At 49.4% G+C, this 16,909-nt stretch overlaps 1 protein-coding gene across 4 annotated transcripts in view; it reads left to right on the top strand.

Annotated features, from left to right (window-relative positions):
• Tep2 (Thioester-containing protein 2) overlaps positions 1-16,909 on the top strand; it is a 121,218-nt gene that overhangs the window by 31,677 nt on the left and 72,632 nt on the right. The window contains exon 1 of one of the 4 annotated variants that reach the window (XM_077681347.1): positions 12,309-12,540. The exons of the other annotated variants lie outside the window; for them this stretch is intronic. The gene's annotated coding sequence lies outside the window, so the exon portion shown is untranslated. Of the gene's footprint in view, positions 1-12,308; positions 12,541-16,909 lie in introns of those variants that run through there. 4 annotated transcript variants of the gene reach the window in all.

The following is a 16,909-nucleotide window of genomic DNA, read 5'->3' as shown; positions in this document are numbered from 1 at the left end:
CAGCACGAAGAGAGAATAAAATTAGCTTAAGCATGCTGCCTTTTCTCCCGTTGCTGAAAAAACAGTCCCCAACGGAATATTGGGACCCGTTTCACGGGGTGATAACAGAGTTAGTTCAACGCAACACAGAGAAGGTTAGTCCCACTACGGTGCCCGACTGGCGCCACGACGCATGCGCGCAAGGCTTGTAAAACCGGTTGTGTCCACGCGCAGTGACTTTAGCCGTAGCCTGCGTCTTGTGCGAGGGGCGGATCTGGGGCACAAGCTATGAGGCAAGTACGTGGGTTGACGAACCGTCGACGCTTTGCGGTTTTAATTTCTTGTCTTGTCAGTCCGCTCCACGATTACCTTTAATACGTTAAGGGTGTCACGATCACGTGGGGCCATTTTTGTACAATGACCAGGTGCATTAAAAAAAGTTACATCTGCTTTATGCTGTTCGCGTTGAGGGATGTCGAATCTTCCGTCACCAACTTCTCCCTGGGACGCACAACTATTCTTTCTTTTAATTTTTATACCTGGTTGCAGCCTTTTAACCGTGTCATCGCATTTATTTTTTCGCCTTTCTTTGGTGTACACCTCATACATTTTCACCTACCCGTGCAGCTCATTTCTTTACTTTTTTAAAAAAAATCGGACTTTCCCGACGCAGCTGTCATTGCACGCTGTCAGTTTTATTGCTTTCAAGTCCGATGCCACCGTATGCAGGTCAGTGATCGATTTTGTTTTTCATTATTGCATTTTCCCCGAAAACCACATCTGTCTCATCTTCGCTGCATTCGAGGTCGTTGATATCATCGATGCCCGAAGAGTTTCTTCCATTTTTCGTTACCATAGGAAAAGAAATCGAGCTGCGCTTACTAATTGTCGCCAAGCAACGCGATTGCTTCAATGATTTTCGTGATAGTACTCCGGGAAATCCCCTCGTGTGTTCCGAGTCCCTCCTATTCTCTTGCCCTGCTTTCGTGAAAGTCGAGTAGCTGTCAAGGCCAGCTTCATAAAGACGGCGACCAGTCGCTCGCCGTAGACTTGTGGTCAGTTGTTTTTGCGCGCTGAGCACGCGCTGTAATCACCATCGCGCTGAAAGAGGGTCGGGTTGGCATCCGGCATTCCGTTTCCAATTAAGCTACCGTGGGCGACAGCGGTTATTCCGAGCTTTTAGAGGACGCGGCGCATGTTGCGCAATGAAGTTCCTCCGTGTCTCCACGTTTCGCTGTCGGCACCAAAGGTTCACGAAAGCTCCACGGAAATTCCGACCAGGAAAGCGACACTAAATCGCTAAACAAAGGATGCGGCGCTGGCGACATGCACCAGGTTCACACGTACCAAGTATCATGTAAGATTTAACTTTGTGCCTAGGCTTCCAAAGAATCCTTTTTCTCCAACGTGAGGCTCAGGCTTGCGGCATTTTACGTGATTAACAATGCTTTGCTTATACCCACACTTACGCATTTAAATATAGACGTTAACAACAGTTTTGCGCTTTGGGTGTTTACGTTTATTTGGCATGCTTCTTGTTTTCCCCAAAACAGAATTAAGTTTCTTTAAGTTTATTACAATAAAGTTACCTCTCTATTTCTCTCTGTTGATGAGGATAGGTCTGTGCGGTTTGGCGTGCAAAGTTATGTCGCACTTTTTCTTAGCCCTGAGCAGAGGTTGTACAAGCGAATTATTGCTACCACCATGTAATGCGCACAGCCAAATAAACTAGCAGTGGTAAATAAGCAGTTTAATGGCCGTCTTGTTTGTTTTACATAGCCGGTACAAAGCAGCAAAATGACTGGGAAAGCGTGAACACGAGGCTTATATCGTTAGGCTTTTTCTCCAGCCTGGATAATGAGATAACTAAAAAATGCTTACTCGTTTGTGAAGACTACTTTGTGAGATTGGGCAATAAAAGCCGACACCTTTCAAGTAAACTCTACCCCCCCCCCCCTTCCTTTACCTACTGCACACCCTCACCGCCTTTTTTCTTTTTCGATCTTCTGCAGGACTGGACGGGTTAGTTTTTGGCCGAAGGAAACGCGGGGGTAACGCATTCATGCGATGCAGGTAGTAAGCGCGTAATGCAAAGTGCTCACCTGAAAATAAATACGAGTAGGTGTGGGGAAGGAAATGAATGAATGAATAAATTTATTATAGTAAGGATGGCACTCTGGCCTGTTGGTGGAAATAGGGGAAGGAAATAAAAATGTGATTCACCCGCCGCGGTGGCTCAGTGGCGTTGCGCTGCTGAGCACGACGTCGCGGGTTCGATTCCCGGCCGCGGCGGCCGCTTTTCTGATGGAGGCGAAAACCAAAAACGCCCGTGTGTACGAGATTTCGGCGCACGTTGAAGTTCCCCAGTTGGTCAAAATTAATCCGAAGCCCTCCACTACGGCGCTCCTCATCGCCTGCGTTGCGTCGGCGCGTTAAACCCCACAATCAATCAATCAATCAAAAATGCGATTTAACCGAAAAACGGTGGAACAGAACAGAAATATGCGCCCGCGCACACATTAGCTTTACTGAAGGAGGTGGCTGCACTGAATTGAATGTCGGTTGCCGTGGATTTTCTTAACATATTTATGCGGGTTGCTCGCGCGAAATGTTATCGCCAGCTCGCTTGTGTTTGCAAGTCCTAGGATCAAACGACGCCAGCACTGTGTTTGTGCCTCCTCCTTTCGCCGTGGTTTGTTATAAGACTTATAATACAAAATGAACACGAGCGTCGATTGGTTTGTAAAGCTTACCGTATTTTAAGAAGGCAGAATGATATTCACGGAAGCGCATGCCTTGCTGTGGGGATTAATCCGAAACGACGGTTTTTTGTTTCCCACTTAGTGATTTCCTGATTGACGTACCCCTCTTCCTCTTCTGCTGCCTTGGCCACAGAGCGAAAATCGTGTAATTGGCATCTAAGATGAGGACTTCTTTTCTCCAAGCGACTTCGTGCACAAACTTCAACGCAACCTTTGCTTGTCAAGGGTATCAAAGCCTTCGAGTTTCATGCGACAGTATTTACTGAGCAACTGACTCTCCCCATTCATTCCTCCTTTGGGGCTTTGAAGCTTTATGTCGGCAACCAGGTCGCGCCCTATTTTCCACCTTTTGCTTGGCCACCTGTGTGTGATGGCGATACTATCGCAACAACCACGAGCTATCCGCCATTTGCTCACGGGGTCACTACTGAGGGAGGCCAATTTTTTCTCGCTTCTGCGTTAGCTTCAGCTCACTCGGTTTCATAACGCACTCATGCCCGCAAAACACGTGTGTCGTCATCAGGCACATCCAATATTGGGCGCAAGCGAGGCTCGGCCTGCCCTGTCATGTGCTGCAGTTCGAGCGTACTGGCCCACACCGAAACGCAAAGGCGTTCTTCGCCTGCAGTTCGCTTGGAGTCTGGGGCGTGTGGTGGGGCGTATACAGGCTAAGCCAGGGTGCGAATAACAGATATTTGGAATCGCCATCATCTCATCGAGACCACAGGGCCGCTGCAGTTTTCTGATTTTCGCAAGTTTGGGGGTTCCCTTCTAGGCTGCGTCAGATTGAACAATTTCCAGTTCGGTCGCAAAAGGATGAGATTTGCTTTATTCGCTGGCTGGTAGAGCTAGGTTTCCCAAGCTCTTGTAGGGCAGCCATGTAGGTAGTCTTTAATAATGCGCGAAGCAGGCTTTCTTACGAAGTTTGGAAACACGTTGACCCAGCATTCAGCGAGGAGCAGCCCCACTCTGTCGTGTTGATGCATGCTTAAGAGAACTCTCAACTATTTTTTTTTTTTTTTTTGCCCATGGAGAACAAAAAAGTGTTTGTTCCCACTTGTTTGTCGCGTCTTGGCTTGAATGCTCTCCGCGTAGAAAGCCGGGCGACCGTCCAGGAAGCTAAACCTCTCTAGTTTCTCTTCCGCTCTGTGTAAATATTCGACTAATTCCGTACCTTTCGGTTACCAGTATCGACTGTATCGCTTAACGCTACAGTTTTTCGGAACAGGTTTGTTGTGCTTGCAGATTTTCGAGCAGCGCGCGCTGGTTGTGTACGTATATTCGCCAGACCTCTGCCTTGTGTGGCGTCCGTACCCGCACGTCGGGGGCTTCCCAGAAGTGCTGTGCTGTCTCATTCACGCCCTTGTTCGGCGCCCGTAGGCGGGTGCCCGTGCGTGCACGTCGTGCCTCGTTTGCCTGCGGGCCCCGAATAGGCTCGCGGGTGGTTCAAGGCTTTCATTCCAATTAGGGCGTCTCGATGCCTGCTTGCGTCCGCTCCGCTTCACGAGTTCCCTTTGAGCCGCGCGTCTGACCCATGCGTGACGTGTTCCACTTTCGATGTCGTTATAGAGGATGCCATCTATCTAGCCTTGTGCGTTCCCGCGCATTCTGTTCCCCTTGTCTCTCCCGGAGCGCCTGCCTTTGTCATTGTGGCCGCCTCGCTTAAGCTATATATGGGGCAGCTCGGTGTCTCTAAGGGGCTGCTTGCTTCGCCTGCTGGCGATTCTGGTTACCCAGGACGAGCCGATAGTACGGAATAGTGCTTGCCTTTTTCGTGTGCGCGCTTAGCTCCATTTAGCCCCGCAATCTCCGATCGACCGGAACACCTTACCCGCGCAGCATTTCTGAAGAACAGGCCCCTTATAAGCCCAGCTTGCGTTGGACTGCGTTGTTCCCTGCGTTCGATCATCCGAAACGTGTGCGCTGATTCTGAATTGCAGCCGCTTTTCGGTTACGTGAGATGAAGATGCGTAAGGCTGCATTGGGTAATTTTGCCCGCTTTGGCTGCACGCGACCATAGACGGTCATGTTCAGTTTGCGTAGCCGGCGGACACTGGTGGGCGTCGTTCCACCCCGGCTTATTTTCTGGCGCGTTATACTGAAACCGGAAGGGATCATTCACACATTGTAAATTCTGCGTATGTGGCTCAGATGTTACTTAAACCCGTGTCCCTGTTTGCTTCGCTGCAAACTACCGCTGGAAACGACAGCATTGAAAGTACAGACGGAAGGGCCACCAAATGATTCTGAATGGCAAGACGAACGTTTCTGATTTTGTTCATTCGAACTGCGCTGAATGACAGAAATTGCACGACAGGGGAAATGTGTGGCGCGGTCTCCTTTTGTGAGGTTTTTTGTCATCTTTTGTTTTGTTTTCGTCCTGTCATGTCATATACGCCAAACAAAAGTTTATGTAATTGCAAACACTTAAAATGACGCAAAACACTATTTCGTAGTCGAGGGTGACCTTTGGGTATGTCCAGCTAAGAGATGCTACGTTACCAATATTATTAGTGTTATTGTCAATTAGACCAGCTTCCTGCCCCCCCCCCCCCCCCCTACCACCCCCTAGTCTTCCTTTTATGTTAGTCTTCCTTTATGCGATAACCACTACGCTACCGGCGGGGCGCTTCCCCCCCCCCCTCCCTCTCCCGCTTTCTTGGGTATTTATATCAATGTAATTTTTTCCTGTGCTTGGGGGTGGTAGCCAGCGCCACTCTGACTTTTCGGGGTGAAGGGGACCTTCTTTTTAACCCCCGGGCCGTGATTCGAGAGTCTACGACATGTCGAGAGTGGTCGACCAGCGTTGAACCCTCTTAAGCTCCCTTTGGCACCAAGACTGCCAGAACAGAGGCCCTCGCTAAGCATGTAGCGAATCATTTTTTCACCACTTTCTTTTCAACTAAAAAAAAAAAATCTTCAACTCTTTCTATGACCCACCACAACCTCCCCTTTGCTCTCCGAGGTTTTCTTGACTGCCAACCCTTATTTTCTATATATATATATATATATATATATATATATATATATATATATATATATATATATATATATATATATATATATATATATATATATAATATATATATATATATATATATATATATATATATATAGGTGTATCACGATTGCCCCGATGCCAGTTTCCCCGACCCATTCTCCCGGGCGATATTCTGGCGCGTCATTTTTTTTTCAGTGACTATAATTTTTTTTTTAATTAGAGTTAAGTAAGGTTGGACGATCTTCTCAAGAAGATGATTGGGTCTGCCCCTTTCCCGAAGCAGCACTGGGGCGTTATTCCGTCTGCCCTTAGCTGCGATAATTTAGATGTGTGTTCAAAGTACGACGGCGGTAAACACTATCCACCCCACCCCACCCTCTCCGCTCGGGTCTAGGACATTTCGGTGCACGGACATTTGGATGCACGGGCGTTTCGGTGCGCACGCTTTCCGGCAAACGAATTATCTGGTGCTTCCTTTTTCTTTTTTGAACAGCCACTCTATATTCAGGCGCAACGTGATTTATGGAGCACAACAATCTACTGCAGTGCTTGCATATTTACATTGATGCCATTTTTGATTTTCACCAGTTGTTTGTATAAACTGAGCATTTCTATATTGCTGTTTTTACCGTGTTCAGGAAAGACCTATTACGCAGCCAACTAATTAAATCATTTTGCAAACCCTCTTATTTACAACCCGCCGCGGTGGCTCAGTGGCTAAGGCGTTGCGCTGCTGAGCACGAGGTCGCGGGCTCGATTCCCGGCCGCGGCGGCCGCTTTTCTGACGCAGGCGAAAAGCAAAAACGCCCGTGTGTACGAGATTTCGGCGCACGTTAGAGATCCCCAGGTGGTCAAAATTAATCCGGAGCCCTCCACTACGGCGCGCCTCATCGCCTGCGTTGCGTCGGCGCGTTAAACCTTACAATCAATCAATTTTTTATTCACAAGACTATAATGTAGAATCGCACTTGTTTTCCGCATGCACATCAGCTAACAAAATCAGCCGGTGTTTACGGCGCATTTTGCTAGTAATTTCCTCTAAATAAAAGGCACACTTTCACAATAACAAGAAAGCAACTTTACAAATATTCTGTGGCCCCCGAAAATGCAGAAAATCGTATGAAGTGCTTCATGTTTGCAGCGCTGTGCCGCTAAAACAAACTTGCAAATACTGTTGTCGGCAGCTTTTTCTTACGGAGAAGTCTAGAATATCGTCGTGGCAGAAGACTCGGCCTTTTTGAAGACAGCTGCAGCTTCTGTCTGTCTTAAATTCTGCTAAAGCATGTACGAACTGTGCGTAAAATACGTCACTCCCGTGTTCAGGCAAAAGCGCAATGTCACTGGCCAAGGACATAAAACGCGAAGGAAAGTGTCCGAAGTTTTCCTAGACATGTCAAGTTTTTTGTTGTTGTTGTTGTTGTTGTTGTGCGCCGCAGGATGAGGGGCCTTAGAATATCTGTAAAAGTGCGTATGCACACGTGCTTGTGGTGTCGCAAATTAGTATGGTCGTCATTCAGTGAAACCAGTCAGTAATTGGGTTAGCCAAATTTATTATAAGTAGTGCCTGCACAACATACAATGAGGGTAAACATTGGGCTGCGATCTGTCATGTCGGGAGGTTACATATGAAATGCTATTATTACACTGCAAACAATGGTACAATAAACGGAGGACCCGACCACGTTTCACAATTACCTTTCTTTCTCAGTGGTAACTGGGGCCAGGCTGCTGCGGCGTCTGATAGCCTATCAACCCGTTAGGTATCTCACAAAGCCCCTCTCTGCGGAGCGCAGCCCGTGCGTGTACACAAACGTTATAGTTCCCAGGTAGCGATTAAGGTATTGTGAAGTTCTCTGAATGTTCGACCATTCAAGTAGAAGCCTCTTCCTCCAGTTGTGTTTTGTTCTCGGCGATGGCCGTCCCGACGAAGTCGATTCTGTGGCCGGATGCTTGGCAGTGATATAGCTAAACATGCACCATGAGCTGGCCCAATCTTTTGTGCGCAACAAAAAGCCAGCGAAGAAGCTCCCGGGGACACAATGACCAGTCTCGTTGGCCCCAGTGTCGCGCACCCTTTCGCGCGTCGCTGTCATACCGACCGCGCCCCTCTCCAGGAATCGCTCCTTCTTCGCCCCGGTGGCCCCATCGGAAATTACTCTTAAAGCCATGTATATTAACACTTCGGACATTGTTGGACGCAGACGTCTCCTCGCCTTCTTCCATTATAATAGGAAGACAATTTTAATCGGCTGGTATGGCGAGAGCTGCAACATTCGTCTATCAGCTTTTGGCGCCCACTTTGCGCATCGGAAAGGCACAAATGGCACCCCCGACCTACAAGGCTCGTTTCCCAGCACCCCCCCCCCCCCCTTCCCCCAGCGCCAATCCCCTTAGCAATGCCACTGTAAGTGGGATCGCTGATTATTAAGTAGAACCTACACCGAATGCAACGACGACGGGGGTCATAGAGAAAACTACGAAAGGTGAATGCACACGTGCTTTTATTAAAAGCTAGCTTAGTTTCTTTCCTTTTCATTTTTTTCGGTACGGCTGAAGGGACGGTGGAGGAGAGTCCAAAATGGCTACTGTAAGCAAACGCATCAATTGAAACGCTTCAGTAACACTTGGGCTCTTCGATTTACCGTCTCGGACTCACCGCGTATAGCCCGCGGGTAGTCCCGAGGATTCCCCAAAGCCATAAGGATACACGGGAAAATCGAATGCCGGACTGCTTCTCGGGGAGTCCGCAGGTGAGTCCGAGACTGTAAATCGAAGAGCCCCACTGAGAATAAAGTATTGGGGCTGTTTGTTTCCTGGCTATGTTGGTTATTTAGACCCAAAATGGCAGGGTGCGTTCATCATACCTGACTACAAGTATGCCATGCCGAAATGAATAATATCACTAACAATTAAGTTATTGCATGACACGAACTCAGAGGACGAAAAAATTCACCACCAAACGAACCATCTACTTCGGTCAAAGTTTCGCTTTCATTAGTTTTATTTTCCTGTCTTTACGTCTCCTTTCATATGCCGCACAGAAAAACTGAAAACAAAAACACACGTAGAATAGCTTGGGCTAAGATTATTGGTACGGCGCGGGTCTTTCGGCGCGGGGCAATCGGCACGGGGCAAAAGCCACGGGGCTTCTGAAAGCGTGGGCTTTCGTGCACCATATATATGTGTATGTATGTATGTATGTATATATATATATATATATATATATATATATATATATATATATATATATATATATATATATATATAATTCATGGGATCCATGGCAGAGTACCCGCCGCTGTGGCTCAGTGGCTAAGGCGTTGCGCTGCTGAGCACGAGGTAGCGGGTTCGATTCCCGGCCGCGGCGGCCGCTTTTCTGATGGAGGCGAAAAGCAAAAACGCCCGTGTGTACGAGATTTCGGCGCACCTTAAAGATCCCCAGGAGGTCAAAATTAATCCGGAGCCCTCCACTACGGCGCGCCTCATCGCCTATGTAGCGTCGGCGCGTTAAATCCTACAGTCAGTCAATCAATCAATCAATCGATCCATGGCAGAAGCCTTTGTCCTGCAGTGGGCGTAGGTAAGCTGAGGATAACGATATATCATATGTATTTATCCAATCCAACCTCGTTAATGCGAACTGCGAGGGGACAGAAAATCTGTTCAAATTAGCCGGAGTTCGAAGTAGCGGGGGTGACTGATCGGCGGTACAGCGCACGTTACCAGTATTAGAAACGCATGCACGATAAAGTAGACGGTATTGCACGTCCTTCGAAATGCACTTTCAATAATTACGTGCTGCGAGAGTACGGCACACGCAGTGGTCAGTTCGAGATGCGAACCCGAAGAAGCAGGCGCGCACTTCCGGACTAAGGTCCATCGTGCGGAGGTCGCGTGGTTTACGTCAGCTGCTTCTGCAGTGTACGCGCAGTAGCACGCGGTGGCGGGTTTGGGGAGCTGCGGAGGCTAGTGACGCATCGAACGTTGGCCTTCGGCTTCGGGTTTCCAAAAAGTAGTCTTTGCGGACAGGAAGTACGTTCGAATTAACCATGGCACGGGTTTCAGGTTCGAATTAACGAGAGTTTTCCCCCGTTCAAATACACGTCACTTTGCCGGGACCAATAAAGCAGTTCGAAGTATCCGTTGGTTCGAATTATGCGACTTCGAATTAATGAGGTTCGACTGTATGTATGTATGTATGTATGTATGTATGTATGTATGTATGTATGTATGTACGTACGTACGTACGTACGTACGTACGTATGTATGTATGTATGTATGTATGTACAGCCGGTAAAACGCTTATCTATAACAGCGATTTCAACTTCAACCAGCTACATCCGAACACTGTCGAAACATAATCGTTCCAAACATGTCGGAGGCAAAAGCGACGGGCTAAGACTTCAGAATTCCGCAGTAGTTTTGTTCAAATCCCGCTCCGGCGGGACAGGATAGGGCTGAGAGTACGAACGCTGTGTTATAGACAAGCCTTTTACCGGCTGTACGTACGTACGTACGTACGGTCCATTATTTTGTATTTTGCAACCTACACTCCTAGCATTCTGGTGTGCTACTTTGGCATTTGTTACGGCGTCCTAATTGCTTGTAATTACGTGAGATTACTTGCAGTTTACTTAGATTTTCTTGCAATCTACTTGGAATTACTTTGCATGTTCTTGGAATTACATCCCGCGGTTGTTAGGGAGCGTGAGGTAGCTGAACAATACTTCACTGAAAAAAAAAAAAAAGAAACAGTGGGAAAGAAGAATTTTTTCCTCTCTTACGTCTTTGTTGTTACGTTCCCAGAACTGACCGTTTCACCCGTAGGTAAACAATTACCGGCGTCTACGCCCAGCAGCCTTTTCCTCGTCTGGGCACTCCGGGTTTAATGGTGTCAGGTTCGGTGATGTTTATTTGTGTTGCATTATTTTGTCGATATGCGTCGTTAGCAAAGTATGCCAGCGTACGTGTCCCTATGGAAGCGAAGAAAGTCGAAGCCCAGAGGACATTCGGTGTTCCGCTAAGGCCATGCTGGTCCATTTAGCTGACAGCCATCGGCTGCGAAGCAAGCAAACAAAGAAAGAATCTCTTTCCTTCGCAGTGCCCAGAAATTTCCTCGTTGGGACGAGGCGGGCTCATTCCCATGCACACTGCCGTGTCGCTTTCTCGAGTCGCCGACCCTAACTTGATAGGTCGCGCAAAGCACGACTGCATAAACGCTATTGCGAAACTTGGTTTCGCTCGATAAATGTCGGCTGGCGACGGAAGATGGGATCTACAGAACTCGGCCGAATTCTCGCGGGCGTTTCCCCGCGCGCACTTCCGGCATTCGGGGTGTTTTTGCTGTCGATATCTCCGGATGATGGCTTCAGGCCCTGGAATTTCGCACCCGACTCGCGTTCGTCTCGGAGCTTCACTATATGCATCCTCTCTGTTCTCGCGTGTGATTGCCGGCGTTCTTCGGCTCGCGGGCTTTCCCAGCGGCGACCCAGATAGCGTACACAACCCCGTGCCCCCTCGGTCGCGTCCTCCGTGTTCCTTGGCTGCGGTGCCTGTTTGCGTCAGATGTCTTTTTCCTCGGCTCTACTTTTCCTTTCATCATGGGCGCGGACCGTGACGTCAGGCGCCTGGCGCCGCACTTTCCTCGTTTCCCCACGTTTCTTCGCAGAAGCCAAGCACCTGCACGCCGGTTTGTAAACGCGCGCGTCGGTCTTTCGCCGCTGCTGGATCGGCGCTTCCGAAACCAGTTTTCCAACCGCACTGGAGAAGCTTTGGCGCTAGGGAGCCGACGTGCAGGAATTTAACCTTTCGAGAACACACAAAGTTCACACTTGTCTTTCTGTCTCCTCGACCCCTGTCATCATAGCCAGATTCATTACGGCAGAGTAGTATATTTTTGTTGGCGCTGCGTCGTTCACGTACAGTCGCCAGAAATAGGCGTGGCAGATATTGCCCCCTTACAAGGCAGCGTTGTTTTCTGCTTGCATTTTGTCGTGCACTTGTTTGAGCGCACGTAGCTCAAGCGGAAACTTTTCGTCACCTGTGTTTTCACCCCACCCACCACTTTTTTTTTTCTTTTTGCATTTGTGAGTCGTCAATCTTCGGCAACATTTGCGCTGACGGATTTCTCCGTGCCGCTGTCGCGTAGCTCTTTGTCAAAGGTGCGGGGGCCGTTATTTTCGCCGGTTGTGACTCATTCTGGCGCAAGAACTTGACTCACTGATCGGCTGCTGGCGATTTCGCGGTTAGCACACTGTCGCCCGCGCATCGCGGGCAACCCGGCACCTCCGCCGCCTCAACGACGCTATCTTCTGCCCAAAAGCGGGAAACGAGGGGTATTACAAATGAGCGCAAGGCCTCCGATGACGTCGGTGGCATTGGGACCGCCCATTGGCCGCCCCCTCGGCCACGTCACGTCCGCGGGAGAGCCCCGTTTTGGGACTTGTTATGGTTGTTCTCTTGTTTTTGTTTTTTTTTTTTTCGTTCCGCGCTCTCTCCCCCTCTTCGTGACGTTGTTTCTTGTGCCCTGAGGAGCGCACCGTGTGTTTTGACGGCGTACCGCCAATCGCTTCGAGCTGTAGTCGGAAGTCAGCGGTCGCCTCAGAGAGTAACGCTGGCGAGAACGAAAAGCCAGGGTCGCGGAAATTCTACACGATTCAAGATTGCGAACAAACCTGCTCGGCCGTACTTGGTGGTGTTTGCTACAAACGTTGAGAGTGGAACGTGCCACCGACGAGTGCAGTCGCAGCAGCGTGGAATACGGGTTTTGTGCTGGAGCTTTCGACCTCGGCGGTAACGGTGAGCTGGAAGCTGGTGTTTCTCGATCATACGCGTGTGTTTTGTCTGCGCTTAAGTGCAATCTTTCTCGGATAAACCCGGCGTGAACTCGGACAAAGACGAAGGAAGTGCAACACAAGGACAGCCGCTTGCACTTCCTTCGTCTTTGTCCGAGATCGCGCTGGTTTTATCCAAGAATGTCTTTCCAACTAGCCCAGCTTTGCCACCCTCCTGCAGTCCAGTCTTCTCGGAGCCTGCAGATCGGGACATCATTTGACTCCCATTGCAGTGACGTTCCAAAAGTGCGAAGTTAAACAGCATGACAGACGGGGAACGTGACTTGTGAAACGGTCTTCGTCTGTCCGTTGTTAAATTTCGCGCTTGAATTTTTACCGATGCTCTGTACAGATGCCATCCACAGACTGCGTTGGTGCTTTTCCGTGCGTTGCGTTTGCACGTGGTTGTCGCACAGGTGGCGGAACTTTGTGTGTCGTTAATTTGATTGCCCCGCTAGCTTCGGAGCCGTCCTGGGTGTGCCATTCGCCGCGTAAATTATTTGGCTTCTGTAAAATGGATCTCCATCACGTTTCCATGAGTTTTTTTTTTTTTTTTTGTGTCAAAAGCTTTGGCAGTGTATTTCAGAACATCTGAGCTGAAACGCCCAGTTGCTTGCGATAAAACATTCTCGGCTCACGCGGCCAATGTGATGCAAAGTGAGGGGCCAGTTCCCAGCCGAGAGCAGCGACGGTGCTTTGACTCTCAGTCCGGGAGCGTGTAGCAGAGTGTGCGGGCCTCCGTTTTTCCTTGCTTCACCGCAGTTCCGATACCTGCACAAATCCTACAACGAGAGGAAAAACAAAACACAAATAAGTTTAGACCAGGTCGGAAACCCAGGGGTCTAAACTTATCCCTCCCTCAACTACGTATCCTTCTACTATAATGGTCTCACCGAGAAGCCATAACGCGCGCAAGAGCTATAAGCGCCCAAGCTTTGCTACGTTGGGCTGGACCGACGTGAGCTGTAAAGAACCAAGTAAACATTATCAGGCTAACAGCATGGCCTTGCCTGCATCCAATGCTCCACAAGCACGCCTTGTTGGTATCGCCAGAAAGTTCAGTTAAATGTTTCAGTTTAGAACGCATGTTGTGAGGAGGAGGAAAAAACTTTTTTTTTTTTTTTTTTTATTCAGCTCCCACAAGTTCAGGAGGCGCCACCCCTGCATTTCGAAATCACTTTCTGATGGGACTGGGTTGTGTTGTCTTCTGTCGCGAGTTGCAAGAGCCTCGCTTTTCTTTGCTTTTCTACCAAATTGGCTTTACTTGAAATTCACATTGGAGCATACCTCCCAGTTCATTTATTTCTCAAACGCAACATTAAGCGTCGAGAATGTTGTGAACTTCTCGCGACTCTGGTAGCTTTTCCATGAACGTACCTGCGCCAAAGGAAGTGAAATAATAAAAAAAAACTAAAGTGATGGGAGCCAAGCTGCTTCACGCACTACAGAATGCCGTATAGCCAGTCTCAGCAAGAAAGTCCAAGAGCTGCTAGTAAAGAGGACCGTGCGTCCGTGGTTGCCCCATGTGCCGGGTTCGGGCTGGTTGGAGTGCTGGACATGGGTGGAGGCCCGTTCGTCACATGGCGTTTCGTCATAGGCCGTTTCGTAATTGGCCGTTCGTGGCTTTTTTTAGACTTCAGTGGTGATGAGGCATGACTATAACTACTTTGCACACCTTTTCGCAGTGCCGATCCTCTTAGCGGCCGCCACGGCGATCCTAAACTGGCAGTAAGGCACGCCCCAAAAATGTTTGGCTTTCGGGGAACCCGTGCACGAATTATCCTGGTCTTGCACTCCATACCGCTCCCACCCGTTCCCCTTGCCTTTCACATGAATGTCACGGTAGCAGGCGCACGCTCGCGTGACTAATTTGCAGTGGCCGTAGCACTCCTTTTTCACTTTTTTTTTCATTTTCGTTGCTCCCTCACTGGTAGCCAAATGCTTCACAGCGTGGTCATTGTGGCCCTTTCCTTGGAAAGCCTTTTCTGTGTGCACATAAGAACTCACTCGAACTGTCCGAAAGAAGGATATAACAACGTGCAGCCCTATAGGACGCATATCCGCTCCCCAAGCAGCTAGCTGAGGGTGCGCCCTTTTGTTTATTTTGCCCGAGAGCTACTGCCAAGAATGGCGGACCGGCGCCTTGCGCATGCGCAGATGGCTACTGGAGAAAGGTCATAAAATAATTAGTTGCACCACTTGTATTAAGCCACTAATAAGTGACACGAAATGGCCTATCTGAAATTTCCAAGAGCGAGGAGGTCGGTGCTATCACTTTCCCTATTACGGGACCACTTAGAACCAGACGCCTGGCCCGTCTTCCAAGAACTTTGTTGGGCTACATCCCTGTTTCACTTTTCTGTCTTGGGTTGTTGAACTCGTATCTATAATCTTATCCGAACACGTCACCCTACTTGCCCACTCTGGCTTGCATTCTTTGTTGAGCTTTGCGAGAGGTACGGCCCAAAGTACAAAAAAAAAAAAAAAAAAAAACTAACTGAACCTGTGCCTCGTTTCTCTCTTTCGAGTCGAAAAAAACAACAACACGTAGACATTCATTTTGTGCACCTGTGACGAACTTTTCTGAGTGACAAACTGGCCTATGACGAATGATCCTATGTGACCGAACAGCCTATTACGAACCGGCCTATGACGAATGATCGTATGTAACCAAACGGCCTATTACGAACCGGCCTATGACGAAACGACATTCATTTTGTGCACCTGTGACGAACTTTTCTAAGTTACAAACTGGCCTATGACGAATGATCCTATGTGACCGAACAGCCTATTACGAACCGACCTATGACGAAACGCCATGTGACGAACGGACCTACACGCGCGAAACCCATATCCGTCACAGTTGCATGAAACCGTACTTCCACCGTTTCCACAAAGCAGCTGGTACCTACAAGGTTCTCATCTTCGTTCTGACAGCCATAACGCGAGTGCCTGTTATGTTGTCTCCTTCCGCTACAGCAAAGCATGTAGGTCTTCGTGGTCTAGACATTCCAGTAATTTTACGCGTAATTCAATCGAATGAAACAAATGCAAAGCTCCAACTGGCTGGCCATGCTTGCAGCCTTCTTTCGCGTCATTTACAATCGCTGGCCGTTCTGAGCCCGTAGCATCGTTGCCCGATGAATCCACAAGCAACTCATCCTTGTCAGCAGCAATATACATCCCGTTCCGTCTTCACACGAGTACGTCGATGCGCCGTCGCTGCAGCAGATGGCAGAGGAAGTCGCTTCGACCAATCTAGTAACGTTGGCTTAGCCGGCGTCGTCCGCGATGCATCTCGGGATGATTGCAGCCCGGCGCACCGTCGACTCTCGGTGCGCGGCGGGGCAACCGAAAATTGCCCCGCGGCGGTGCGCCCCGATTGATCGAGGACAGATGTTGCGCACCGGTCCGCTTTGTTGAGGATGAAAAGGCGCACCGGTGCGGTTTATCGAAGATGCTGTAAGTAGAAGAGCCTCCTGCGGTGACAGCTGCAGAAGCGGGAGCGGGTACGTAACTTGCATGCTTTGCGGGTACATAACTTGCAGCCAAGTCGTCCTCGACGTAGGTGGGCGTGCTACGGCGGGTCCAGAGGGTGCGAACAGGGCACGGGAATGATTTCAGTATCCTGTGAACATCGCACGTAATGTCCGATGTGGTGCTGTCTACACGCCGTATCTCACGAGCAGCCTGTGTCGAATCGGTGTAGATGATCAGGCAAGATGGTGGGGCAACACAAAAACGAGGGCCTAGGGCACACAAGGCTGGCTGGCGACCAGCGCTGCCAAAACCGACGGAAGTGTGTGGTGCTTCCGTAACATAAATTAATGTCTGGTTTACAGACGGCATAGCAGGGCAAACTTGGCTCGTGTGGATGTCATTGTCCACTCCTGCATCCACATGGGCCTGGAGGCCATAGAGGGGTTGGTCTGCTGCCCTGGGCGAATACTTTTTACACGCCCGAGAAGCCGGTTGTCGGTAGCCTGTGGGCGTTCCCATGGCGGTGGCTCAGCTGGACGTGGCACCAGAGGTTCATAGTAGTGCGCTAGTGCGGCGGCGGCAGGAATCGATTTAGTTTTTTAGAAGACGAGACGATCGACGTAACTTGGGGCTGCGCTTGAAGGGTCGGAGTGCAGGTCATGCGAGAAAGGCCGGCGATCCACTCGCATTGCTTCCCTGTTTGCGGTTTCCAAGCTATCCCAGTCGCGCAAAGTAAGAAACTGGAGCTGGGCTTGATGGGCGATACGAGGCTGAAAGACTGCCCGCACTAATACACGCAACACACGGGAGCAGGCACCCCCCGACTTCTGGCCGATGCGGCGGAACAAGCGTAG

Source organism: Haemaphysalis longicornis, unplaced genomic scaffold (assembly GCF_048455015.1).
Source record: "Haemaphysalis longicornis isolate Haplotype H1 unplaced genomic scaffold, Haemaphysalis longicornis Haplotype H1 scaffold_1, whole genome shotgun sequence".
NCBI lineage: Eukaryota > Metazoa > Arthropoda > Arachnida > Ixodida > Ixodidae > Haemaphysalis > Haemaphysalis longicornis.
Note: the sequence above shows the minus strand (reverse complement) of the source record. Positions and strands in the feature narration are given on the sequence as shown.